This window comes from Bombus huntii, chromosome 8 (genome assembly GCF_024542735.1).
Source record: "Bombus huntii isolate Logan2020A chromosome 8, iyBomHunt1.1, whole genome shotgun sequence".
NCBI lineage: Eukaryota > Metazoa > Arthropoda > Insecta > Hymenoptera > Apidae > Bombus > Bombus huntii.
In genome coordinates this window covers 8536260-8563703 of record NC_066245.1, presented here as the reverse complement: position 1 = coordinate 8563703, position 27444 = coordinate 8536260, and the positions used below count along the sequence as shown (strand labels likewise).

Here is a 27444-nt window from a genome sequence, read left to right as displayed (position 1 = left end):
TCGAATTTACAGAATACAATACTTTTTCTACTTAAGAACCTCCTACTTCTTTTTTTATGTGCCCCCTTCATTTCTCTAAAAACTAAATTATATTACACGCAAGATGTGTGTATATATACATATACGAATATACATATTGAATTCTAAAATTGCTTTCCTGTAAAACACGGAGAAAGTGACTTATCGTATTTTTCTTCATTTATATTTGCAAGCGTTAAAGTTTAAAATTGATTTGATCGAAGTCGATGGCAAGCAATATATTTGATTAGCCTCGACACAAAACAGATAAGAGTGATATTTCCTTAAAATCGACCCGATCAGAGGTTGGAAAGTTCGCAAGTTTGTGTTACGAAATTGCAGATCGCCCGTACATGAAGCTGGTTTGCGTGCCAAAGTGCAAGTTTGCATAGGCCTATACATAATGCATAATATTGAGACTGTTCGTTTCACAGCGAGCTTTCAATCGCCTAAGTATCCTTTTCTTTCGTCTCTACAGCCGCGATACCGTCTCCAGGTTCGTAGGTCAATAAAATTTTACTCTGCCACTGCCACTTCTTTCTCTACAGTGGGATTTGCACGGGAAAAAACACCGATCGTGTCGGAGCAATGAAAAGCAGTCGGGAGAAAAAAGAATAGAAAGTCGGGTGGTATGGGGCAACGTGGCGAAGAAAACTTCGGTTTCCTTCGGAAGACGAATAGCTCCTGTCCCTTAAGAGAAAAACACTTCGAATAATGCTTAAGAATTACGCTGATCGAGGAATCTTCATCGTCCGATTATATTTAGACGAATGACTTTTCGTTAGATTTTTAAGAAAAATCAAAATTCATTAACAAACGAGTCTTCGTTACTCCTTTCTGTTAATATCAGAATATGTTTTTGAAGTATTATACGAAGCAAAAGAACCTATTCAGGCTTTCGCTATCAGAACAATCTTTTGAAAGAGACGGCCTTTCCTGAAATACGCCCCTCTTCTCCCAGCCTTTACTAAAATTCTATAAAACGGAATTCAAAAGCTTGTAACCGGGAGCTCTGTTGTGTCGTAGTAGAAAATTCATAAGCTTTATAAAGTCGTTATATTAACCTTTTAATTTCCCCGTCGCGTATACGGTCAAGCGTATTACGGAGAAAAGGGAATGACTGACGTAAACTAACAGTAGCGACGGATGTTGCAATGAAGGAGAAGCAAATTAGAAGAAAAAATATCCAATTATAAAACTCTTCCTTACAATGAAGCCATTATTATAAAATTATTGTAAGAATAACAATCGGTCTATGGTAATCAGATTTCACAGAAGATTTAAATTAATATGTACAAACAACGTTGTTACCACGTGTATCAGAACAATATCTTGATATATCGAATTAGTAAAACTACTTAAAACTACGTAAAACTGGTACGTAACACTAGTAATACTTCTAACCACGATCCATCGTACGAAACGCTCACAGTTGCTGTCCAATGGCTCCAAACAACATAATCCACGCAAGCATAGCATCCGTCTTAATCAACTGGCAAGTTTTCGAGAGGCTTAATGAAGCAGCAGCCAGTCCCGTGCCTTTTGGCGCACGAGTTATTAGACAAACCATGTTCAAGATTCTGATTACTTCCGGCAGCCTTCAAAGGAAGAAACCAGTGCAGTTTCCACGTCCGAAACCGCACAATAATTACGCGATATCGTATTCAGTTCCTCTCTTTGCAAAGAAGGTTCTTGCGGAACGGGCCAGGGAACTTTCCAATTACCACGGCACAGTGATTCTATAAAATAACCGCAATAGCCAAAGACATATTTGCGTTTCTCAATTTCTCGACTCGTTTCTTTGAATGGTGAAAGAATATTTTTAAGGGGCGGAATATCATACTTCGGTTTACGAGACATTTTGATTAGGCACGGATCGCGGAGTTCACGTTTACGGGCAAAGATTATGATTATTAAGTGAAATTCATTAACGAGCGATAAACTCGTTGCCTGGTCTACTTCAATATGGTCTTCTTTTCGGAGCGATAGAATTTACAACTCTCTCTCTCTCTCTCTCTCTTTCTCTCTTTCTCTTTTCTCCGGTGCAAATACTTTCCGGGTACGAACGAAGGGGCAGAGGGCAAGGTGCAATTCGTTTGGACCGACCAGCGTTTTACTTAAGCGCCATTAAGGGGAATATTATTTTATTTTACTTTTTTTGTCATCAAGCTCGTCGGGCAACCGTTCAAGCGTCAGATGCGACGAGACTCGTTAATGACCGCCCGGAAAAAGATAAGCTTCCCTTTCTATTAACACGTACCGAGTTATTCCAGGAAATTTAACGATTGTGAATATTTGCTAAAGCAATTCTATCCTCCCGCGTTCTATCCCTCGTTCGTTACACGCACCTCGACGAATTAATATACGAACGTTGATAAAGATGTTCCACTCTTCTTCTCTGTTACTTCCATCTTTTTTTTCTCTCCTTCTTTTTCCTTCGTTAATTGTTACTCTTTTTCGTCCCGTCGTCGAGACTGCATCGCAAAGATTTTTCCGCGAAATTCCACCAGCGCTGGAAATCTCCGCGCGAAAAGAACAGAAACTGCGCGGCGTATCTCTCCTGGTCGTCATAAAAAACGATATCTCTCTCTATTGTTCCGCCATTGTTTCCGTCCGCAACTTTATTTATTCAGAAACGAAGCAGGTTAACTCGGACAATGTATCCGGTTAACGACACGATAATTAATACCAAGTTTAAGGACAATGCACCGCCGGTGAATATGATCGAAAAGAACAATAGAAACCGGGCAAGGCCCGAGTTTCATAGTAAACGACCGCGCAGCAGACCGCCAGACGGAATACGAATGAATGTTCCCACCAGAGCAGCACCGAGGAAACGTTGATCGACGACGACACTAGCGTCGAGTACGTCCCTGGCAGCAACCCTTCGAGGGTACGAACTTTCGAGATTTAGTACGTCGCTTAAGAGGCCGACCGTTCTCGCGCGATGCCTTCAAATTAGTTACATCCACGCAAGAAGATAGATTAAATATTCATTTATTGCGGCTCGGCCGTAATCCTTGTCCTCTTTCACCCTTAGTCGTCATATCGTACAAAAGACAGAGAAAGAGGGAGAATCCTCGGTTCATTCTCTTCACCCCCTCGCCTCACGTTCCGTATATACTCCCCTCTCTTTTTCTCTCCGCGCACTCGACCCGTTATATTCGCGTGCGTAGTTTATTGGCCATAACTCCGGCGCAGCTACAAATCGCTATCCCCCGGCACCCGCCGACCGCCACCAAGCGCTCGGTGGCTTTAATGCCCGTGTACATACACATGAACACGTATCTGTATATGCACACGTATATACAGTATATCTGTATATCTGTATATACATACGTGCAAGTACAGCGATGGAAAAGAAGGGTAGCAGAGAGGCGCGTGTACCACCGGACGATTATTTCATGCGTAGGTGTAGGGTCAAGCTGCGCATGTGTCGAAAAGCCGGCAGAGTTGGCGATCACGGAGCGGGTAATGCAATTACGCGGCATGCCAGCCTTCTCCTATAATCATATCGTTTTTACAGTAATTACGAGCAAGCCCTTTAGCCGGTACTTGCTGAGCGACGACATTATTCTCTCGTTTCATCCGATGCCAAGATTACGCGGCCCTTTAATGCATGCTATCTGCACGATATCCGGATCGCAACACGACCGCCACTAGATGTTCAAGTCGCGATTCGATCATTCGCGATTTAACCGTTTCTCTGATGTAAAAGCTTAATGCAATGCATACGGTTGCTACATCACGCAATTGGAAATGTACAGTTCGTTGTAGATGGGCCACATAACGTCGTTGTAATCTTGCGATTACGGCGATACCGCACAACCTGGCGAAGTGATATTTCTAATATCTCGACGACATGGAATCGGAATGTGAATCTATCGAAGAGGTATAGAATCACCGATGTAAAGTCACGACGCTGTACCATAATCCTCTGCGCACCAAGCCTAAGGCCCATTGCAGACGAGTAATACGACGTAGTTAAGATCTCACGACAATGACGCTATACACATTTCACCAGATTTATATTTTTAATAATGCAGTGTACCCGTGCATACAACCTCGCTATCAAAAATATAAAGCAGCCGAATCCCATAACAACTTCACTACGTAATCGCAACGGCGTTCTATCGCCCATCTGCATCGAGCTCAAAGCTGTTGAATAACGCAACGTCACATCGCACATCTACATTCGAACTAAATCCTCTCTGATTTTCCTCCCTCTGAATGCGGGTCAATATCGACAGCTCATTATACACAAAAGAGACCGGTTGTAACGTGACGTGACCACGCGACACTCATGATCGAGATCGATCGAACCGCAAATGTATACGTGTTTAGGTATGCATACATGCGTAGAAGCCGAGAAGAATGAATGAAACGCTGGCTCGATTATATGCATTAATTACCGTTCAACGTTATCGTAGCTACTCGCCAAACCGCGTGATTCAACGAGCTTGGATATGGTGAACGAACGTGAAGGGTGAACCATGGAACTGCGAAGGAAGAAAGGAACGTGCAGTGTGTCGGAGTCGCGAGTTTTTGTGTAAGTATCAGTTGGAAGTTATGGTGATGCGTGGTCGGGGTAAATTACAGGTTACGCTAAGATTAAATTTAGATAAGTGGGTTAGCGAAATGCAGTTTAATGTTGATCGTACGCTTGTTATTTAAAGCTTTCGATTGCATCTTTTGGGCTTGTTCTAGGCATGTTAATGAAAGAACGTGTCTATGTACTGCGGCATACAAATATCTCGTGTAAGAGACGCTTGCACATTCACATGCTAAACTATGTATAATCTCGCATAATCATAATTCTTCGTATAATTAGCGATAATTTGAATAGCAGCTAAGTATAACGGCAACCAAGTAGTTACGGTCATGATGTCAAACGATATTAGCTTTACAGACAAATTTTCCACATTGTGAATTTCCCTTAATTCTTATTAATTTCCAAATCTTCCAAATACAAACTCTCGCTTCACGAGATTATTAAGTTATACGAAATTGTTGATAAATTCTGTATGATCTTTCCAGATGAAAAACTTCGTTATCATTATCAGTGAAAAAGCAGTCGAAAGATAAAGAATAATTAAGTATTGCAGAAAATATGTGAAATTCAAGTGGTAATGGTTCCAAGATAAAGAAAAAAAGAAAAGAGTTATCGACAACCAGGACCGATATAATTGCGAAGCGCTGATTCCTGAAAATGATTTTTTAAGTTAAACCGCGGTCTCGAATGAGTTCAAATTCGACAGCTGACGATAACTGTCGTGCGATATATCGAAAAAAGGATCTAAGACAACCGATGTCCAGATACGTTTAGAAATGTCACGAAATAATATACTACTCGCACGAATGTAACCGCGTTACGCTCGTAGCCAGTTTACCTGCAATTCGGTTAAGTCGCAGGAACCCTATTCCTTTCTCCGTCCCTCCCTTTTTATGCTCGCGCTACACGACGCATTTCATTCACGTACGCTCGAAATTGCAGACACTTTCATTCAATTTCCTGACGTACCGAATAATAATTTCAGGTTACGAGAAAGTATCGAGGTCTACGAGGCTATTCGCTATATACGGGAGGACGTTATCAAGATTCGCGCGCTGCTTTACTGCAAACAGTCGATTACCCTTAACGATCGTGCGGGCAATTCTCTCACGCACAGAGACTTGCGAATAATTACGCGGCGTGACTTCTTCGGTAGCAGTACTGTTATCACGTTTACTTCGTTATTACGCCGGTGGGGAGTGTGACGGATTGGGCCGGGAGTAGGATTCTTAAAACGCGATATAGTACAACCGGGTAAAATAATTCGATTGCCAGGACTCAATTTTCTCGGATTTTCTCTCATTTACGGCTTAAAATTTAATTCGTAATGTAATCTATTTAATTATACATATAACGTAATTTGAAAACAGAAAAAAAGACAATACTCGCGGCTTTATTTCCACCACGGATTTCCATCGTTAATCCATTGCACAAAGCTACGTTTAATTCCATCAGACAATTGAAAAACTGTTAGGGAATTAATTTTAATACACTTTTTGCTTTTATATACTACGCGAGAGGAGCGTTTACGAAGCTGAAATCCTGTTTTATGTATTTTTGTAATTAGATGCGTTCCAAGAAGTCATTATTACGTCGCGATGTTCCATCCTGGGAAAAAATTAATGTTAGCGACCGTTTATTTGCAATTAAAATCGCATTACACAACCGTTTCTGTTTGCCATGACCAATTATTGTATCACCGTTGCTTCAAAGATTTCAACCAACTCTCTGTTTAATTTCCGTTTCGATGTTAAACATTTCTGTTCCGACCAGTTCACTCCTACTTTAATTTGTAAATTATTTGTAGTTGAAATTTCCCTGCACACTGCGTGACATTCTGCTTTGCTGTAAATAATGGTCGAACTCCTTGCTCACCTTTGTCATTTGCGAAGAAAAGTTAGCGTTTAGAAAGAAAGGAACAAGATGAGTCTCGAAAATGGGGTTTGGGTCCTTTTATCCTTAGAAAGCGACGAATAAATCAAATATAAATCAAAAGCATCCAAAGGAAAAGTTTCAAGGCGACGATCAGTCGTGCGTAATTCTGATTCTTTGATTTTCTGATGCCTTTGTCACCTTAAGCGAATTTGCCTGACAAAAAATAATTCTGTGGTTCCAACAACTGTGTGCCAGAAATTGTTTGACAAATATTCGATGAACTGTTAAGATAAAGAGAGCTTTTCCTGTGACGTAAACTTTGGTCAGACGATTCGAAAATGTGCACGTCGAACGATAAAAAAATGATAGGATATAAAACTGTGATTTGTATAACAGATTTAAGCTAAAACTTGCTTTCACACAAACGAGAATGTTAAATTCATGAAAACCAATCTTCGTATTAATATCTGTTAGGTAGTTATATTTAAAAAGTGCGTATGCTCGAAGTAAGCTGTTTTTCGGTCAGACAAATAGTCAGAAAAATTCAGTGAGAAAAAAGCGACCGCAATTTCGAGTGTTTAAAGCGCAGGGAAAATGAATTTTCATTAAAATTATTCTTTCATATAACCGACCGTAGTGGTCGAATAAATCGCATTACATCTGCATCACTTTATACTTCTTAAATTGCTCAACATTTACCCGTACTCTATGCGAACGAAAACAAGATTTAAAATAGTCGTTTTGTCCTCTTCAATCATAATCCAGAGCGGTTAAAGCATAATCGTTCAACGTTCGGATTAAAATACCTATTATTTATGAATTTCGATTGAACCTCGAATTTCATATGTATCAACAGTTTTACAATTACGCAAATAACTCATTTATTGCATTTTCTCTTTTAACGTTTTACAATAACGTAAATAATCTACGATTAATTATAGACTCATATTTTTTATTTTCGCATCGAACTTGATGCATTCAACTCCATTTCAGCTGTTACGTGTACTTTCGACTACATGCAACTGCGGCCGAAAATTGCACGTGCCACGATGATGTGACGTTTATGAACCAGAAGCAGAGAACATGCTCGGGCATCATATTCATTAACCGAGCTGCGTGTCAGACGCAAATTGGCCATGACAATTTTTTCGAGAAAGTTGTTTAGATGGAAAAAGTGAAATCGATCGAATCAACCAAAAGATAAACCTATAAATTATAATTATTAGATTCAATACTGTTCACAGAGATAGCGTTTTTTCGTGTGATGTTTTTGCTTCGATTATCGAACTTACGCCATGAAGGTGTTTCTTTAAACACTTGTTGGACCACTCGCACATTGTTAGAGAACGAATGAGTTAATTAAAATACACTGTGTTTGTATTGATAATATGTTGATATGGTAATACGAAAAATATGAGTTGATAAAATATTTGTTCAGCGATCTATGTCAAGCGACGATAGGAAGGTATCTTTTTGCATTTCTTTCTTCTACCCGCGTAACTTTGTTTGACGTGTAAATATATGTAGAGAACACTGTAATTTGTAGCGTAATACCGAGGAAAGTGATTCTTTGTTCAACAATATTGGTTGACCATGCTTGACTTTCATCGATGGAAGACGTAAAGATAGTATCACGTAACTGGCAGATGCGGTGATTTTGAAATTCACGTAATAAAAACTACGCGTCTAAAAGAAATTAAGAATCACATTATATTAATAAGAAAAGTAGACGAGCTTGAAACCACGTGACTGACACGAATGAAACTTCGTCGAAGACCGTCCTCCCTGAGGAACAACGCAACCGGTTGGCCCAAGGCAGAAAGGTACAGACTTCAATTAGGAAAATTAATTATCCCCATCACTGGTCACGTCAGCGTCAAGCGAAATCTCTGTCCCAGGGTATTCTAGTAGATGTTAGTCAAGGAAAATGTTTTTTCCCCAGTGGGAAAGCCATTTCGTCGTGCGGTCGGTTGACATTTATGCTCTCAAGAGCGAAATGCAAACCAAATGACGGAAGTTGATGGGACAGAGAGGTGAATGCGCGAAATGCGTTTGCCGAAAGAAGGAGAAAGAGAGTGTCTAAGAGGTGAGTGAAGGCGGGTGCACAGAAGCATAGCGTAGAAGTAACGGAAGAGAGAGTTAATTGGGTTACTCGACTCGTCTCTTCAACTCGATTAAAGCATCCTCTCACAGCGTAAACATCTTTTGAGGAGAAGCCTTCGTGTCAGACACCGAAGAGTACCCGGGGCTGGTTAATTACCACCCTCCCAGTCATTTCCCTTCTCCTCGAATAAGCGACAATAATCTTTCTCTTAGATTCACCCTCCATCTCTCATCCCCTTTTGGCACCCATAGTTTCAAGACCTTGTCTGACACCTATTTGCGAAGAGATTGCACGCTCTCGATTTACCCGGCTGATTATCTGTTTGGGGATTCGAAACGTGCGGAGCACGCGAATCATCCGTAGCTCGCACGTGTTCCCGAACACGTAACCTGCCTTTTATATACGTAAATACACCGAAACGTGGAACGACGTGAAACAACGCGATACACCACGACCTTTACTTTTATTCCGCCACTCGTGGCATTCTCCCACGCAGCCTTTTGTTTCGCTCTATGCTCGTAACGCGAGTGCGCAAATGGCGCCTTCTCCTCTGACCAGAAATGTACTCGGCGAAAGCGGAACGTTATCGCATTAACGAGGCACCGCTGGTTCAACATTTTTTTTCTCTTTTCCTCTTTTTTTCTTTTCAACCACCATCAGCTAGGCTATATGCCGACCACACGATCCACGCTGCACTACTACCATCTTCCGTGGTAGTTTATGCTTGTGTTCCAACACTCGAGAAAGAGTTCGTAAGCGAAGCGGACGTAAGTACACGCGAATTGATTCGGTGGCCGGTGCGTTAGCGGAACGTAACGTCGATTTAAACTTCTTCCATTAGCTACATCCGGTAATGAGCGCAAGTACAGCATCATTGAGTTGGGGGCTGGCGAGCTGGCAAACGCTCGGAATTTCACCGTTCGCAGCCGGATGGCCGTAACGATCATGAGTGAAGCTGGCGGACCAGCTCTAACCATCGCGCCGTCGCGTCGCGTCGGTGGCCCGTGCCATAGTAATTAGTTGGCTGGCGCATGGTTTTGCCAAGCACTGCTCCAGCACTTGACCCCGTTTCCCCGCCGCTACATTTCCTCCTGCAGCTAATCCATGATCACTTAGAGCGCGGGCCGCCGCGCTGTGGCCAATGTTAAACCTTCCCTAATTTCTCACTCTCCTCATCGCCTGGAGACACGCTCTAACCACGGCCGCCAGCTAACCCCGCGATTCTAATTCAACAACGAAGGAGATCACGAACTATGGAGATCACCAACTACGGAGATCACCACGGTAGTCGACTGACCATACCACGACATCGATCATCGAGAACGCGTTCGGCGAGATGTATCTGGAACATTTGTCACCGCTGTCACTGCTTCAACGATGCTGCCAATTTGCGGCTGGTTCGTTTGCGACGAAACGTCGCGATTTGTTACTTGGAGAATTTCGAGCCGATTTCACGTTTCCTACAGCAGGAAATCTTTCGTAGAAATTCAAACGGAATTTTCTTTCCTCGAATATTCAGAAAATTCTAAATCGCGCAACCATAAAAAAGTGGACCGACTTTTTTTCTAAGTATTACGAATATTTCACGTGTGTAAAGCTTAGTAAAAAGTCGTAAAAATAAGGGGATTGCGAGTTTTCGTACGAAAATTATTGAACAATTTTCCACGTACCAAAACACAGAAATAAAGTGTAAAAAGGAAAAAATCGGAACGACTGACAAAATTATTTTCTACGCGTTTCTATCGGCTCTCGATGCAACGATTAACTGTTGCACATAAATGAAAAGCCAGAATCCAAAAAAAAAAGAAAGGAAAAAATATGTGAATAACGATCTTTTGGGCGACCCGACCAATCAGTTACACGACAGAATGATTCTCTTGTCACCCCGACGGAGACCCTTCAAATTGGATGACATTTTAAGCGGCCTCTTTTAATGTTCACTTTTCGACATTTCCGAGCACGTGTTACTCGATGCAAGGATCGTGGCACGACAAAGCCCACTTCGATCGATGGAAAGCTTCGCGTATTTATTTTCAGCTTTCGCCATTCAATAGCAGCGGATTATTGAATCCGCGATCCTGTGTCAGAACTGTCATTGGCAGGGATCTTTTTTTTTTCTTTCTCCCAGGTATTACCACTGTGTTTCTTGTTTGTTTATTTATTCCTCGTCACCCGTTTCCCATACTCGCGTATTTCACCATATTTCGTTTTTTCTGCCAACGAAACTTTATCCCTTGCAATCACGCGATGCCCTTTTCTGTTTTTTCTATTGCTGTTTGTCATTATGGAAGAAGCTTTATGCTTTACCGCTATAAATCCAGATACCCACGTTGATACATAAAATGACGGAAGGAACGAGAGAACCGTGAAACAATACCGAATGAACTCGCGTTTATTAATATTCGGTTTCCGTTTAACTGCCCATTAAGCGGCAATCGGGATCGTTCCAAATGACGATTACACGGAACTTTCTACAATCACGATTTCTAGAAAGATCCCGAGTAAACGAAACGACTGTTCGAGAGTAAGACAAAGTGGCTCTGAAGATCGGGATAACAAACGACAAGAGGGGCGGGCGGCGGTGATGTTGAGCGGACAGGGCTGATGATAACAAGATGCAAGTAGCAAGATACGAGAGTTGTGGCGGCGTTATTAGATTTAAACTGTTTGGCCTTACGAGTGCCCTGCAGATAATTGTTCAGGAATTCAAAAGCCTCGAATATTATTATTTTCCTACTTTCCTCGTCGCTTACGCCCCTCCATAACTCTTTTCCCTTCTGTCTATTCCTCTCTCTCTCTCTCTCTCTCTCCCTTTCGGCCGAACTTCTCGTCTTCTCCATCGTGTTTTTGCCTCTCTCATTCAGAGACGCGCGTGGTTGCACTCGTTTCGACCCTGCAATAATTCCAGAACTCCGGTTCTCGGTGTGTCGTGCACTCGTAATTATGCGCGGTGAACCGCGCATTTTGCATCGCGGCATAATTCGCGAGTGTTTTTCGCGCTCGTTCCACTCCTTTCGTTTCTCTCTTTTTTCCATTTTTTACGTTCTTTTTTTTATTTTTCTCTCTTCTTTTTTTTTATTCGTTCGCTAACCGTTCCTGGGACACGAGTGTACGCCACGGAATAAGGGTATAGTGGATTTTCGAGGTGTGGCGCTGCGAGTGCTCGCGTCGCGATTAAATTTGACGCTCACCTAAACGCGGTTATTCGATCTCTGATCAGTATTACGCGGCTGAACACGTTGACGCGTGTCGATTTCCTCTCAAAGCGAACCCATCGCGCGGTAAATCAACCCCTTTCGTTCTGAGCCACGACTGGAAACTGAGCACTACACGATCCTCGTTATCCTACTCTTCTCTCTCTCTTTTTTTTTTTTTTTTTTGACCGGAAACTTTTTTGACAACGGTGTTATCATTCGTTACAGATCGAAAAAACATTGTGGCCGAGCTTTGATTACATTTGGAATCTGATGGTAACTTGCGAATTTGGTATACTGTTGTACTAGTTCGTAATAATAAGGCAGTTCGGTTTATCTGTAGAGTCGCTGCTTTCCTTCTTCCAGCTGTAATGTCTAACAGCAACGTTGTTTGACAAGATCACATGATTCGTGGCTGTGATGGAAGTTATTCCTTCGAAAATATTATTCCTTCTTATAGATATAATTATTCCTTCCTTATAGATAAGACTTGTTGTGAAATTGTTCGAGGACAACTGTGGCGATTTTGTATCACGTACATATTGTTGCTTGCGAAAAAATATTTCTAACGTTACGAAGCTGGTTAACTCGTGCTGAAACACAGTTATCAAATTCAAAACAATTACAAAGTCGAAAGCCCTGCGATAGGATCTGAAAGTTCAAGCAAATATGGGTGTTAAAGTCGACGCGCGAAGCCGGTAAACAGAGAAACGGCGAGTGGCAGTACGAAACTTGTGCGCATTTCCATGTTCTCGATATTACCCGGACAAGACGTTTACAACCGGCCAACGCCAGCGATGTGTAACAATGCCTGATTCAGCTGTCCGTCCGTGTAGTCGGTTCAACACGCGAATAAAACCCTGCGAACAAGCCGGAGAGTGATGAGGATCAGAGTCGGTTTATGTTTGCCCGTTGCAGTTTCGCCCGATGGACGGACGGAGATCTCGGCTCCCAAGGGTGAGAAGCGAAGAGAGGCCGAACACCTAGCTAACGCTTGCATCAGCGCTCGCAACGCGGAATATAAAGCGGAGGTCACTCGCGTTCCGATTTCGACTTCGATTCGAACAAGGAGCCGGTCGACGGATTTTATGCGACACATGGGATTTTTATGTTGGACATCCTTCTAGCATCCGTCGCCCCCATGCATCTCGATCGACTTCGCGTTATTGACAGGGCGTGGTTCGAATCTTCGGAACACGAGAAAGAATCTCGTTTTTGATTTAATGGCTCGCGGTACGACAGCAAAGAGAATGAAAGGTATATTGGCTCGGAGTAGCGCCAATCCATTCTTACACAGTCTTACTCTGTTCGCTTTACGTGGATGAAAATCATTGGATGGATTCGGCATGAATTACTACGCAAAAGCTCTACTAACACCTTGTTCCTATTCATTGGATATTATGGATATTAAACAACATAACTTGCAACAGATTCATGTACGTGTAACTCAACGACTGCGTGATTACTCACGATTGCGTGATTACAATGGCCGATGTCTGGTATGAAATAGCGGATACGATTGCTGTCATTGCGGAGGAGTTAACAATAAAGTTAGAAAGAAAGGTGTACTTCTATAACCAAAGCAAACTTTCGATGAAACGAGTCTCTATTCCTAACCAAAATTGGAACAAACCGATAACAAACATTTGTCCATTTACTTGTGGGTAGCAGACTTCGTGTAATCCAAAGTCCGTGAAAGGAAGAATCATCAGACGATGACATTGGCGACCGAATGTCCCCTATCCAATCGGCTCCTAGCCGATTGTTCACCGCGGCCGAGCTTTCCAAGACATCTTGCCACATTCTGCGCCTCCTACCACCACCGACCCCTGCCGTTTTCTTGTCGGCGAGCAAGAGGCGCTGTCCGACATCGTGTAGCCTCCATGGCACAGTCTATTCACGCCCCACCAGATAGGTTAACCACTGCCGCCTTTGTATACCTCTGTACGTGCATCCATCTCACATACGTATATAATACACGTATATAATACATATACGTACAAAAACGTACATACACGTAGCTTAGCTGTTACGTAGTAGGTTAGCTGTAACGGGACTCCGTTCCCGTGGTCCGTTACTATCGATGTACACAACAACAAGGAAATTGCCAGCGCCCCGGGACACACGTGTATGATACATTTACGTGTATGTGAGAAGCACACGTGCACAAGGAAACACGTTCGCCAATCGTGTGCACACCAACACCCACGCCCCATCGTACGATCCCCGACCGAGTCCTCGCCAAGTACATACGCATACACAGGGAACACGAGCACAGGATGGATACGTGGTAACTGGGGGAAACACGGAGAGAGGCCTTCGTCTCAACAAACTCGCACATAGGCGTTAGATAGCACCTAATACCTCCCTAGCCAAACAACCGACACCTTGGCTCATGCCTGAGCTCCGCTCTCCGGGTACTGTCGCAACCAGAAGTTGCGCCATCGAAACGATTCACCACGACATCCTCTTCAATGGTACTCTACGGATGTCGTACGACGGTTGAAGGTGAATGGAGGTTGATACGGTTAAAGAAATTGAATGGATTTTTCCTAACAGGGCTTCGGTGTAGGACAGAACGATGAGTGAAGAATGAAATCAAAAGCGTACCTGCGATATGACAACAACTAGTCGCGATTAGGATTATGTACAAATATTACGTAGTATCGTGATTTCGAGTGAACGTTGTGAAAAAGAAAGTATCACGAGGAAAAGATCGTATTCAGGTTTCGGCGATTAAGGGAAGAAGGAAGAGAAGGAAAAATGTTTTTCCGTACATATAAAAGGTGTGTTGCGAATTATTAGGAATAATGCGGACAGTTGTTGGAATGCATTAAAATTTGTTAGAGTATCGTGAGTCGCTCGAATTTGAAACTTAGTATTTAATCGACTGCTAATTTATATCGTACTCGCTGCATATTCACCATGTTGTATCGTTAACACTCGCCATTACATATTTATTCCTCATAATATTACCAAGGAATTTCCAACTTTCCTTTAAACTTGGTATACACGCATATATGGATAATCTTCTTCTATATGCATGAAAATGACGCGTAGCAAAAACCGTGACTTATTATAAAATCGCGCATCAAAAGCGTATAAGCGCAGGATGTTGAACGTTTGCATGGAGCGCGCCGGCCGCTCGAATCTTCCATATCGCGCCAGTTGTTACTTTTACATGGTAGCTACACGTTCGAAAAGCAAAGGGCTGAGATTTAGCGTCGCTCGATATGCAAAAGCTTCGAAACTCTGAGGCGGTATTCTTGCCTCTGTGCTCCCAACCTTGCCAAAGAAGGAACGGGAGTAAGAAAGATAGGTATAGGAAAAAGTAAAAGAGGAAGTAGGGAAGGGGAGAGACTTAGGGATGGGGGCCAAATGAGCTCGAGGGTTTGAGTTCTCTCGAGCAAGAGCTTTCTTCCCACCGAGGGATGCTACTACCATCCTTTTCGCGACTCTTTTTCCCTCCTATCTGGACTGCTCGCCGACTATTTCAGCTCTTCCAGGTAAAAGCTAAATGGTTTAGCGAAGAAGGGTCCTGTAACAGGAGCAACATCCAAGATTCAAAGGCCACGGTTTCACGAGCAACCGCTCTTCTCCATAAATTCGTAGCCCGTCGAATTAACGCCGACCGCTGGGCGCGCGTCCGACAAACGTACCAACTTTGCCCGATAAAACTGTCCCTTGCATATTTCATTGGCTATCGCCGCTGTGCCTGTATTCACGTCCCTTCCCAAAAATCGACGTAATCACGTTCGCGAGATACCAGAGACCCTTTCTTCGCGGTTTTCGGCCGCGTTTCCGACTCAAAAGTAAATACAATTATTTAATTACGCCGAATAAAGAAGAAAATCAATTTATCCGAATTAACAACCGTATATACGTATACGGTGATTCGATACGATATTATATAAGCTAAAATCGGAACCCGATTTTCGTTTCCACGAGGAAAGCTGGTACTTGAAAGCTTACTATATATATATATATATATACACACGTGTGCGCGCGCGCGCGCGCGCGCGCGCGCGCGCGTGTGTGTGTGTGTGTGTGTGTGTCTACCTCTTCCTCTCTGTCTCTGGCTTTGCAATTTTGCAAAAGGGTGGCGAGGACCACGCGGAGGGAAAGGAAAGGGGGGTAATTGAATCCGAAAAATCGAGCGGTATGCAAATTTTTGGTGGAGACGTGTCGTTAACTTATTCGCGGGACCACGTTTACCGGGCTGGGCATCGGTGTTTCGTTGTGGCGAACAAAGTGCCGGTTGCAAAGCGCGCCTAACAGTTGCAGTTTTCATGCAATTTGTATTACAGCCGCGAGTACTCGGTAATTCAGTGCGCGCCTGTACGTAGCGCTCGCTAATGAGGCTACAGAACGTACCACGCTACTAACGAATAGTTAATACGTGCAAAGCGACGACGTCGAAACTCGCGCAAACGAGACAAACTCTGTAGCGAACGGTCGATCGTGCAAGAAAATTCACGATGCTAGCCGCGATACTCGATTAATTAAAGGGAAAATTATTTTCATTCCCTCCGAGCTTGGCAATTTTTAACGCAATCCTCGCAATATATAAACAACGAATGACGCTGGCCAACTCGTTTCGGAATCTTTAAAACCAATTAGTACGTTAGATCGTTGATCGACTGACTACACGTGGAGATATAGTACGCTTTATAGGATTTTCTTGACGATTACTGTTTTTACGTACACGATGAATATCTTTCTTCCAATTTCTATCGTAATCTGAAAATTGATCCTACAACCGATCCAGTCGAGACCGGTTTAAAGAAAAATATCGAATTGACGGAAGGAGAAATCACGTAACAATTTGCGGGATGTATCAAGAAAACAATACAACTAATAGAAGTAAACGATCGAATAAATAAGAGGGACATACGAGAATGGAAGTATACAATAGAGTTACGACCGGCATTTAATTATCGATTTGATATGCACTATTAAACGGGGCTTCGTATCGCAGCCTGTGTCGCGAAATAATTAGTTGTGTGCTCCTAGTAATTGAAACCCAAGTAAATGTAATTAATATAACTATGTCGCAAGAATATAATGGAACGTAATTTAACGTGTCTGTGGCCGCAAATACAATCGCAAATGAAAATAGTTATATGGTCCAGAGATAACAGGCCGATAAGTCAAATTACCAATTGTCGATGTTAATTGCTCGCGTGATTCAATAACGTCATAACGATGGACTAATAAACGAACGAAGCGAACGAAGAAGGGGTAAAGACCAGGAAAGATGTGGAAAGGAAATGCGGACACAAAAGTATCAATGACAATGACAAGAACAAGCGACTCTATGTAATCGTATTATATTTTAAAATTCTATACGGAAAATCAGAAGAATCTTCTCAGGAATTAAAAAGGACAATGAAATTTCAGGCAATAGGAATTTAAAATGGAAACAATATCTATACATTGAATTTATGATAATTATTGACGTGATTTAATTTCGATTTCACAACGATGAATTGATAAACGGATAAACGAGAGAGAAGCAGGAATAATTAAAAAGCAGACGAAAAGTAAACGTGAGCTCAAAGCGATTTATGTCAAGAACAAGGGACAATATTTTTAAATTCTGCGAAGGAGATCAGAGGTATTTTAAGGAATTTCCGATGATAGAAATTTAAAATATGTGAATTATACATAAGAATATAAGAGCATATAAGAATAAACGCAACAAAAATTCTCGTTAAAGGATAAGAATCCTTTGCTCGATAAAATGCGTAATTATTGCATATGCCTAGTCTTCCCTATTTTGTCCCATTTCCGTCTAACACCTTTTCCTCTCAGTTATTTTTCACCGTCTCTTTCTTTCTTCGTTCCGTTCTTTTTGCGCCCACGTCAAGCTGCTGGTTATTTGTGCGGAAATAAGCGATGAAAATAATGCCTGTGGCGACGAGGACAGAAGTACAAAGAAGGACCAGCAACGCCGCTAAAAGGGAAGTGAAAAAAGGTGCATGTAAGCATACGTCTGTAAGAGGAAATGAGGGCCGGACTAACGGAGACAGAAAGCCGCAAAGAGGGAAAGGAAGGGGTTGGAAGAAAGACAGTAGGAGAATAGAGGCAGAATAGACGGCTTAGAGGCACGAGCTCGCAGACAAAGACAATGAACGTTCTACGCATCGCGACAAGACAAAGACACGGTGGAAACGAGCAGGTTGGAAAGTAGTTTCGAAGGTAAATGCGTACAAAGAACGCGATGGAGAGGAGTAAAGAGAGAGGTGGAGAATGGAAGAAGGGGATGCCTTGCGCAATATACGAGAGGCCAGTTATCCCGCCTGTAATTAATTCCTGTTGTACGCCAAGCTAAAGATGAACTTGCCTGATTACGGCTTAACGCGACGCGTAAGGTTAAGCGGTAGCGCGATACGCGCGCTTAGTTGCCAACGAAGCGGCCTGCTGCCGCGAACAATGCCGGAACGTCACGTATACTCGATGAATCTCGACGTGGTTCAACGATCAAACGACTCCTCCGATGTGAATCGTTTCCGTGAAATTACACGAGGAATTTGTTTATCCGGCGAAATTGTTGAATTCTCTCGTTTCTAAGTTTCCACTGTCACGGGAGCCTTCTTACAATGATAAAACAGTTAGAAGCTGAATAATCTGAGATGCTAGCTCGGATCGTAAACGAGTGAACAGAGTGGAGAGTAAGGGAACGTTGAAGCGCTAACGTCGAGTTATCTCTGTGTAATTAATTTTTGTTGTCTTCGCCGAGATAAACTTTAGCAATTACCTCGTTAGCCCGCGACTACAAGCGTGCGAGGTACGGTAACAGACGCTAGTAAATAGCGATTCATTCCGTGAATTCATATCCTTATATGTGGGTAAGTACGAAGAACGCACTACTCCAACTCTAGAAACGAACATTCGCTTCGTGCCGTCATGATTGTCGTTATTAATTTCTGTTGTTCATCGTGGCGCTGCTCGAACAATTAGCGACCGTTCTGGCATGGCGCGCCGCGTTATCGGACTGACGTTCACAGGATCTTCCCGCAGAAAACGTCGGAACGTTTCGCGAGAGAAGCCACGCTTCCTCTATTTCCTCTGCAACCGGATTAAAATAAACAAACGAGTTTCGCCCAGCGTGCACGGCGTGTACGAAAATTATCCGAGATTGTTCTAAATTGACTGCGAGCGCGATGTTCCTGCACGAGATGCGCGAGGCGCTTTTAAAACTCCGATTTCAAACCGTGTATTAGCTCTTTTGCGAGATTCCAAAAGGCAATTGTTGCGACAGTGACTCGGTGAATTTTTCGTCATCGGTTCAGGCAGGTTTGGTTAGGAAAAGATTTCATCATCAAACTCGTTGTCTAACGAGCCCTTCCAAAGTTAGACGTAGTCTAACGGTTCTTCAATAAATTACAATTGTGACGATGCGTGTACCTCCTTACGTCAAACTAACTGCCGACGTTTTAATAGCGTCGGTTTACGCGGCTGGTTCGCATAATTGCAACATTATAAGGTGTGTGCCAGCCGTACATGCGAGAAGTACTCAAGCGGCCCTCGGCCGCCTTCTACGCTGGAGTGTCTGGTAATTGCCTTAATTACGACCTAGTCCGACTTACCCTACCCGCTTATGTATGGCCGTTAGTAAATCTTACTTCTTTTCCTCTTTTTCTCTGGTTTTCTCGCTTCCTTCGCTTTTTTCTCTTATTTCTTCCATTTTGTTTTCCTTTCCCCCTCTTTTTTCTCTCCTTTTTCCTTGATTGTTTTGTTCTTTACAACACCGGCCACTAGCCACCGTCAAAGGCGAGAAACAATTTGTTGAACTCGCCTCGTGAAACGCGTTTTCGTTTCCTTAAGCGTTTGCATACATATATATGTCGCGTATGCCTTTTTCTTTCAAAAGGTTGCTCGGCCACAGAGCCACAAGAAATACACGCTTCGCCGAGATACAACGTTTGAGTCTTACATATAATGATTCGTTACATTGATTTAAAAATCATTACCGCGGGTACCGGGAGAAAATCAAAAGAAATCAAAGAAAGTCAGGAGAAATAGTCAAGAAATACAATTTATTTTTATAAAAAGGAAAAAAAATGGGGAACGTAAATAGCATCGCTTTTAAGAAACTCGTACGATCAAAATGCTTATAGACAACTTCCTCGAACGGAAATTGAAACGTTCCGAGTGGTAGAGCTCTCTAATTCGTGCAGCGACTGTAACCCAATGCAAATACAGGACTTCTACGGGACTGGGTTCGAAATCTGCCGGCACGATGAATATTTAATGCCCGTGAGCAGGGTTAGCAACTATGCTAGGCGAGTACGAGGCGCGAAACACGTTAGAATTATCATCGCAATCCGTTAAACAGCCGTTCATATGACAGAGGTTGCAGAAAAGTCGCAGGGAACTCGATTATTCGGAGGGTCGAAGTTACGTAACAGCCGGCGTTATCTTCGCCGGAAGGGCATTAGTCCCCCGGAAGTGACAATTTCCGATCGCGAACGTTTCCGTCGATCGGCCGTTCGCATTCATCACCGCGTCGATCCATCATCTTGCCGGACTGGATTAACGGCTAACCACTTCTATCGGTGACTTTTATTGGAAAACACCGATTGGAAACAACGTTTCGTTCCATTTCATTGGCGAAATTCTGCAGTTTGGATTTTTGGCTTTTATGGAACGCAGTACCGTGTCGGTTGGATAGATCGAATATATCGGTCGATGTTTGGGATTCCATGTTGGGGTTGCAACGTATTCGAAATGAAAAGTTTAATAACTGGGATTCTATCCACGCTTGATTATTAAAATCTGCGCTCCATACTGCTGTATCGTTCACATACTTCGAACTAAAATTATTTCTATATAATTATATTATTTACAGAAAGTTGCCAAGTGAGTATATTTCGCAGCATTGAACACGTGCGACTGAGAACAATGTTCCTCAAGGTATTCTCACTATCAAAATTAGTCTATAAATTTCATACAAGTTGCTCGGAAGATTTGCTTAACGATTCATGCGGTCTGATACGATATGCATTAGAACTGTCATTTTGAGGCAGATCCGAGTTTCAAATCCGCGAAATTCGAAATGAAAATTTCAAACTTTTAACATGCGTATAAATTCAGACCGTCGTTTCGACGATGTACAGAAATTCTTAATTCAAACAACAAACTCGGGCAGGTCACGTTGCCGTCATAAACAAGACCAAGGAGCTGCCCTAAAAATGAAGATCCTGCCAGAACGATAAAGTTGCAACGCGTTCGTGACGTTTCTACGTTGGGCGCCCCACGATTCACAACCATAGAACAGAGGAACGATCGAACAAATTATTTTCGAAAGTTTCTCCGGCAACTTTGGGGGTGAGCGTTGGGACGGAGGACCCGCGGGTACTTGGAAAGGGGTGATAAGTTCAAAAAACACCCGTGGGAATCGTGTAAACCCAGTTCCTCGCGGAAAACTTTTCCCCGCGACTGGATTATTTAATCAGCTGTACGCATAATTACTCCTTAAACTCGAAATACGCAATTCGCTATAGTTTCTTGATGTTTGCTCGAAAAAAATTGTCTCAAGATTTCCTTTACAGATCATTTTCGTCTACTGAGGATTTTTTCAGTCAAATTTCATTGAGATATTCGTTTGTTTCTTTCGATATTCGAGAAATTGCTTGGAAATTGCAATCGATGGAAATGTATTCTTAGCTTTTGATTATATATTAATGATCTGAATGAAGTATAACACTCTGAGACGAGTGATTACGATTAGCAGAAGAGCGAAGCGAAGATTAGTTCAAATCGGAGGGAAACCGCCAACAGCAAAATTATTCAGCTTTGAAGTTTGTAATGCAAGTGCGATTCTGTGTAGATAGTCCATTCGGACTCTGGTCATTATTAACATACTATAGCTTAGTTTCATGTACTACCGTGTGAACACACACCATTGTAAGAACACTAGTCAAGCGTTTCAACTTGCTGGGACACGCACCTATGCATCTACAGGGACCCATAACTGCCTAATAACGTCTCGTTCCTTATATCACATGCCCTTCCTAACAATCGGGAAACTTTGTATCACCGGTAATTAACTGTGTGTCTGGAAATCTTTCCGAATGCACGGCTACTAACCCGAATGTTAACGGAAAACGTTCGAACAGCTGAAGCGAATGACGAGTCACCAGATGATGACTAGGACTAGATCGCGAATATTTCTGCAAGTTCGTCTTTTGCTGAACGTAACTGAAGCAGTAGAGACAAAGTTTTAAATATTATCCAGAATAATCTTCTAAACGTCGAACTGGACTACTCCATATTTTGCAAATTTTTCAATTTTATTACAAGTGTACGATTAATATTCAATTCTTAAGGAACAAATTCCTCACTCCTGTAGATTCATTCATCACAAGAAGACAACATAAATAATGGTGAACCCTAAGCGAAATTTAAAAAACAAGGTTCGTAACGCCATCACTTTCTTATACCTTTCAATTAACGGAGTTGATCAATGTGACTTTTGAATGGCTTATACGTTTGTATCCATCTATAACATTGCTGTAAATATTTCTATGTTTTCACGCATCACACGCAAGTTACACGTTTTTCCAATAAATCTATAGCTGTCCGCGGTCTAATAATTAAATTCGCGAAGAGCGCATAACTTCCGAGCTAATATGTAAATATCAATAATCATCTAATTATTAACGAATGATATAATTTTCTGCGTTATACAGATAATTCCGAATGTACTTTCCTATTTAACATCTAGACTCTATGTGTATCAAACTATATATGAGAATATCCATACTGTTGGTACGCAATTGTGTCAATGACGCAGACGCAGCCCAATCGACTACCTACATAGTTAGAACCGTTTTCAAACTTCGTATCAATCTTCATCTGTTTCTGACAGAATTCGCGAGAAATCGAAAGAATTTTCGCGTACACGGTCAGCTAATAGGCGGTTAACCACGGGAAGATTCATAACGGGCCAGTTAATCGGCGATGGTTTGCACGAACCGCAAGATAAAGCCGCACACCGGTAGTCAGCCGGAGTGTTATTGAGTAGCTATGCACAAGGATGTAGGGGAGAGGGTATTCGCCGAAATGGTGAATAAGCGGTCCGATGTAAGGATAGACGCCGGAGAAATTGGGTTAAGACGGCACCACGGGGAACAGTTTCGGATTATCTTGCACATGTTACCCACCTACACTTCCTAGAACCTTATGAGCTGCTGCTGTCTCCATCGTTGTATCCCTGCGACTCGAATATTCACGATCGATGTCACGAATAATTCGCCGGGTGACGTTTGACGGAACGTGTATCGCACGGAAAACAAGAACGAAAGAAACTTGTTGATTTATCGCTTCGTGATTCTGATTTATCGTATTGCTGCTCGTCTGCATGATTTTTTCGCTTTATTCCGCCTGTGTTCGTTATGTGCACTGTTCAACGAAAATATACGATGCAGACGATAAACGAGATTCGTATTGTCTGGTAATTAACAGAACCGAACACGACGAAGCGGCTCGTTTTAGGTAAATGTACGAAGGAAACGACGGTGTTTGTTTGATTCTCTGTTTTTATCGAAACGAGCCAAGTTAACGATTTTTTTCTTCTTTTTTTTTTTTTTGTAGAAGGAAAGAAAGGTAGATAGATATTCTATTGACCCTATAAATCTAGTAATAAAGTTTTGTATAACGGGGAGAAAGACTAATGGAGAGATCGATGAAAGAAATTGGCTAAATATTAACGTTCCTTTAAACGGAGACTTCAAAGGTGACTTCGAGCTAGAGAAAATCGATACAGATGATTAGAGACTTCACAGAGAAGAAAATAATAATCTCTTACCAAACCATAATATTCTATGTAACAGCTATTTGATATTCATGACATCAGAGCAGAAAGATTCCACGAATACTATCCTGAACACGTGAACTCCATACTTGAGGCGAACAGGTCTACAGGTTTCAAAGAAAATCGTGGCAAACTCACGGAATTCTTTGCTAATGGCGTCATGCTTTGTACAATTCAAGGTCTTCGAAACCTCAAGGCCTCAAAGTCCTTGAGCCCTCGATATCTGAGGTCTTTCGACATTTTGCAGGTTCAAAATCCACTATTCTCAAGGTATCTATAACGGATTCCACGAACCTGGAACGCCTCTCATCGATTTGGTGCTTTGCATATCGAGTCTCGTAAGTGCATGACGATCCGAATTAACTCTCGCGAGTCCAAAGTGATTTACATCTACAGCCTCGATACGTTCAAGACAGCTTGTGTCTATTTCCACGCATCTATTGCACTTCGTATTAAGTTTTACAAACTCAGAGTGTTTCTTATGTATTTCTATCTGTTTCCAGGTTCTAAACACACTACCGTATCCCATCCCATGAATCCAAAATGTACCACATTTTACCAGAGCCGTACAGAATATCCAGTTACCATACATTATAAATGAAACATCGCTTTAAAACGTTAGAAACGTATTCGACTATCCGGGAATTTTCGTTGTTATTACTTTCACCTGGAAAACGAAAAGCAAACTCGACGTGTTCCCTTCCAAAATATTTCCCCTTTAATAAACAGGCGAGAACGGCGTTCCAAAGGAGGAGGAAGGCGAGAACGGAAATACTCGTCGTTTCTACGTGTACAAGCGTGAAATTTATGCATACTTGAGCGAGTAACCAGCCAGCTCCAGTGAAGGACAAAAAGCAAGGAAAGCCTGTCGGTGTTCCGGGTGTCGCGACTGTAAGCGCACGCTACGACTCATCCCTCACAGTTTCTGTTCGTCGTTCGAGTGAACTTACCCCGGCGCGCAGTCGAGAAGTCGGCCAGCCAGCTCTTCGAACAGGCCAAGAGACCGAGAACGGAATGGCGTAGCCCGGTGGGATGAGTTTGCTAAATGCGTCGCACCAACCTATGCATGCTAATGCCTATCTTACAGGCTTGCAAGCACCAAGCTTTACGACACCTGAACCTGTGGATCTCCACTCTACGACCGATCGAATCGCTTCACCCTCTCCAACTCCCCTCCTTCTCCTTTCCAAGACTAGACAGAATTCCAGGGCTCTTTGATGGTCAAAGAAGCCTAACGTTTTACCTTCCGCCTCTCATCGTGATATTGGACGTCGGCTATTTGCATTAAACAGTCACCAGCGCATTGGATCACGTATTGGTTCTAATAATAATTACGAGGAGAACGCTAATCGCGTCGGAAACACGTATTAAATTGTATTAAGCGAATGTATGTATTCGGTCTAGCAAGTTATTTGTTGTACCGTTTAATGCGCCAGCGTTGCGGTGCTCGTCGCACATTTATGTTCCCAGCACGGATCACGATCTCTATCATGGTTCATTGCAAAAAAAGATTATCACTCTTGACGGCTTGAATTTTTTAACATCGACGTTGACCACAGTTTTTGCTGGTATTAAATATTGCGTTACCAAAGGATCACTAATGAATATTTTTCGTTGTAAATTTCATCCTTCGGAAATACGAGTACATATGATATTTTATTTTGAAACGAAATAAATTGTAAATATTTGTAAATTTATTTATACAGTAGAAATAATCTTTGAAGTATCGATGTCGCTATGGCAACACGCCAGTAGAGAACAAAGGGTCGAAAAAGTCAACTAGTAAATACCTTTTCTATGAAATTTCTAAAACATAAAGATTGAAAATCAGAATACACCGTTCTGTGCTCGGAATGCAAAAGAATAGAAGAGATCCGATAAAATGCGTTCGCTAATAAGGTGAAAAGTGAAATGATCGAAAGTCATGCGTCGCTGGTGAAAAAAAAATTTCGGGGGTTGCATTATTCAAGACGGTCTTGCTATTTCTATGGTGCGTGTGTGTAGCACTATCTAGTGAGAGGAAGTTGATCGATAAAAGAACATGGAATCGTGTTACCTTGTTCCTTGTCGTTTCCTCCTTCCGTAAAAGCGACCGGAAGTAGACGATTGGTAGCGAATATTCAAAACGGCTGGATAGCGGTATAAGTAATGCGAAGAGGGGTTTCACGATAACCAGTAGTATTCTCGTAAGCCGGATTAAACGGATTAAGCGGCTGTCTTCGTCCCGGGTCGTTCCTTAAGCTCACGCACGAGGTTTCTAGTTACACGGTAAGGATCGTCCCTTACTTCCAAAATGGCGTTTGCGAGTCACAACTGGTTGGAAAAAGCAAAAAACAAGAAAACAGCTGTCAGACACGTATGCATTGTTTCAAATCAATGTTTAACTTACGAGTAAATAAAATGATGACTGGAAAGGCAACGATACTCGACGATAGGTGCAAGAGAATTTACAATACGACGTAAAACGACTGCTACCGTACATATGTTCAATTAATAGAACAAGCATTCGTTGTACGAAAGGTGCAATATTAAATACGCGAGATTACACCGTGAAAATTTATTACAAAAACGATTTTATGAATTTCACTTTGAGATAGTGCACGTACTTTTACTATGCCGTTGGCCTCGTTATTAATAACGAAACGGCCAGGTATTTAGCTGCAAGATAAAAGAACAGGAAGGCACGTTTTGATAGTTAATTTTAAGCGGGAGGAATGTCGAAGATGAACCTGGGAATCCTTCCTCTCTTGCCGATCGTTTCCATGTTTCTGTCTCTTTTTTCGTTCGGCTACGTGAGTAGATTCTACTTTTGCTTTTGCCTTTGTCTTTGTCTCTCGACTAACTTCTACCATTACTCTTTACACATTCATTCCATGTACATACATCCCAGAGAGATCATACCACTTGGAACCCATGTTCAAACCCAAGTCTCAAGAAGAGATTCCCATGTGATACCATCCCGTCATTACATAAGGAATTGGAACACAGGGATTAATGTTTCGCAATTAGAGAATCCAATGGTGAACACTTGGGTGTCTCGGTCTAGACGAATATTTAAGGAATGTCAAGCGATACTCGGTTTTCATGGCAGGTTCAATTTGTCCACGAGCACCCGAATCGAAATGCTCGCCCTTTAGATTGCCACGTTTTATAAAATATTTTTCAGAAATTGATGGAATGTACTTGATATTCACCGGCGATGCCGTTATTAAATGGAATGTTTTTACGCCGCGCTCCGTTGTGTTTTCCCGCCCCTTCCCCTTCACAGTCCTGAGATAAACCCCGGCGATGCTAATATAAAGAAAATAAATACTTGAGCGGAAAACTCGCCGAGAACAGGAAAGTTCTTTCTTCCAGCGCTCGATCCGAGATCGCAGGAGCCTCGAATCAGCCTGCCAATTTCCAATCATTCGTGTAGTCAATTCTCGCCTCGTTGTCAGTATATCGTGTCGTCACATCTGCCTAGTTTATCAAATTTCACTTAAAAAGAAACGTTTAACCTCTCGAGAACGTTTAAATTATATATTTCAGTGGCGAACCACCGAACAAATTTTCCAAGAGAATCGACCGCTTAATAATCTATTATCCAGCCAAGTTAAATACACCCGTGCTCGATCCACTGCACTGCAGGCCGGTGTCCCGGTTCCATTAGTTCTTCTCCGTTTAATCGATCCGGGCATTGGCTTCGATTTAATCGTACATTTACGCCTATCGGTCTTCGCCTTCCCGGCGATCTTTTTTACTCCAGCGATCAATAGGCCGAGGGAACGACACCGTTCGACCCTGCGTTCGTTTAAAAATTGAGACGTCCGACCGGATTTGCTCGATCATTTCGCTACGACCGATCTCCCTTCTTCTGCTAAGTGCGACGTCCAACAAC

At 42.3% G+C, this 27444-nt stretch overlaps 1 protein-coding gene across 5 annotated transcripts in view; it reads right to left on the bottom strand.

The window, feature by feature from the left end:
• Positions 1-27444, bottom strand: part of LOC126869022 (zeta-sarcoglycan) — a 216573-nt gene that overhangs the window by 117952 nt on the left and 71177 nt on the right. Inside the window, exon 2 of one of the 5 annotated variants that reach the window (XM_050625112.1) lies at positions 25621-25877. The exons of the other annotated variants lie outside the window; for them this stretch is intronic. The gene's annotated coding sequence lies outside the window, so the exon portion shown is untranslated. The remainder of the gene's footprint in view (positions 1-25620; positions 25878-27444) is intronic. 5 annotated transcript variants of the gene reach the window in all.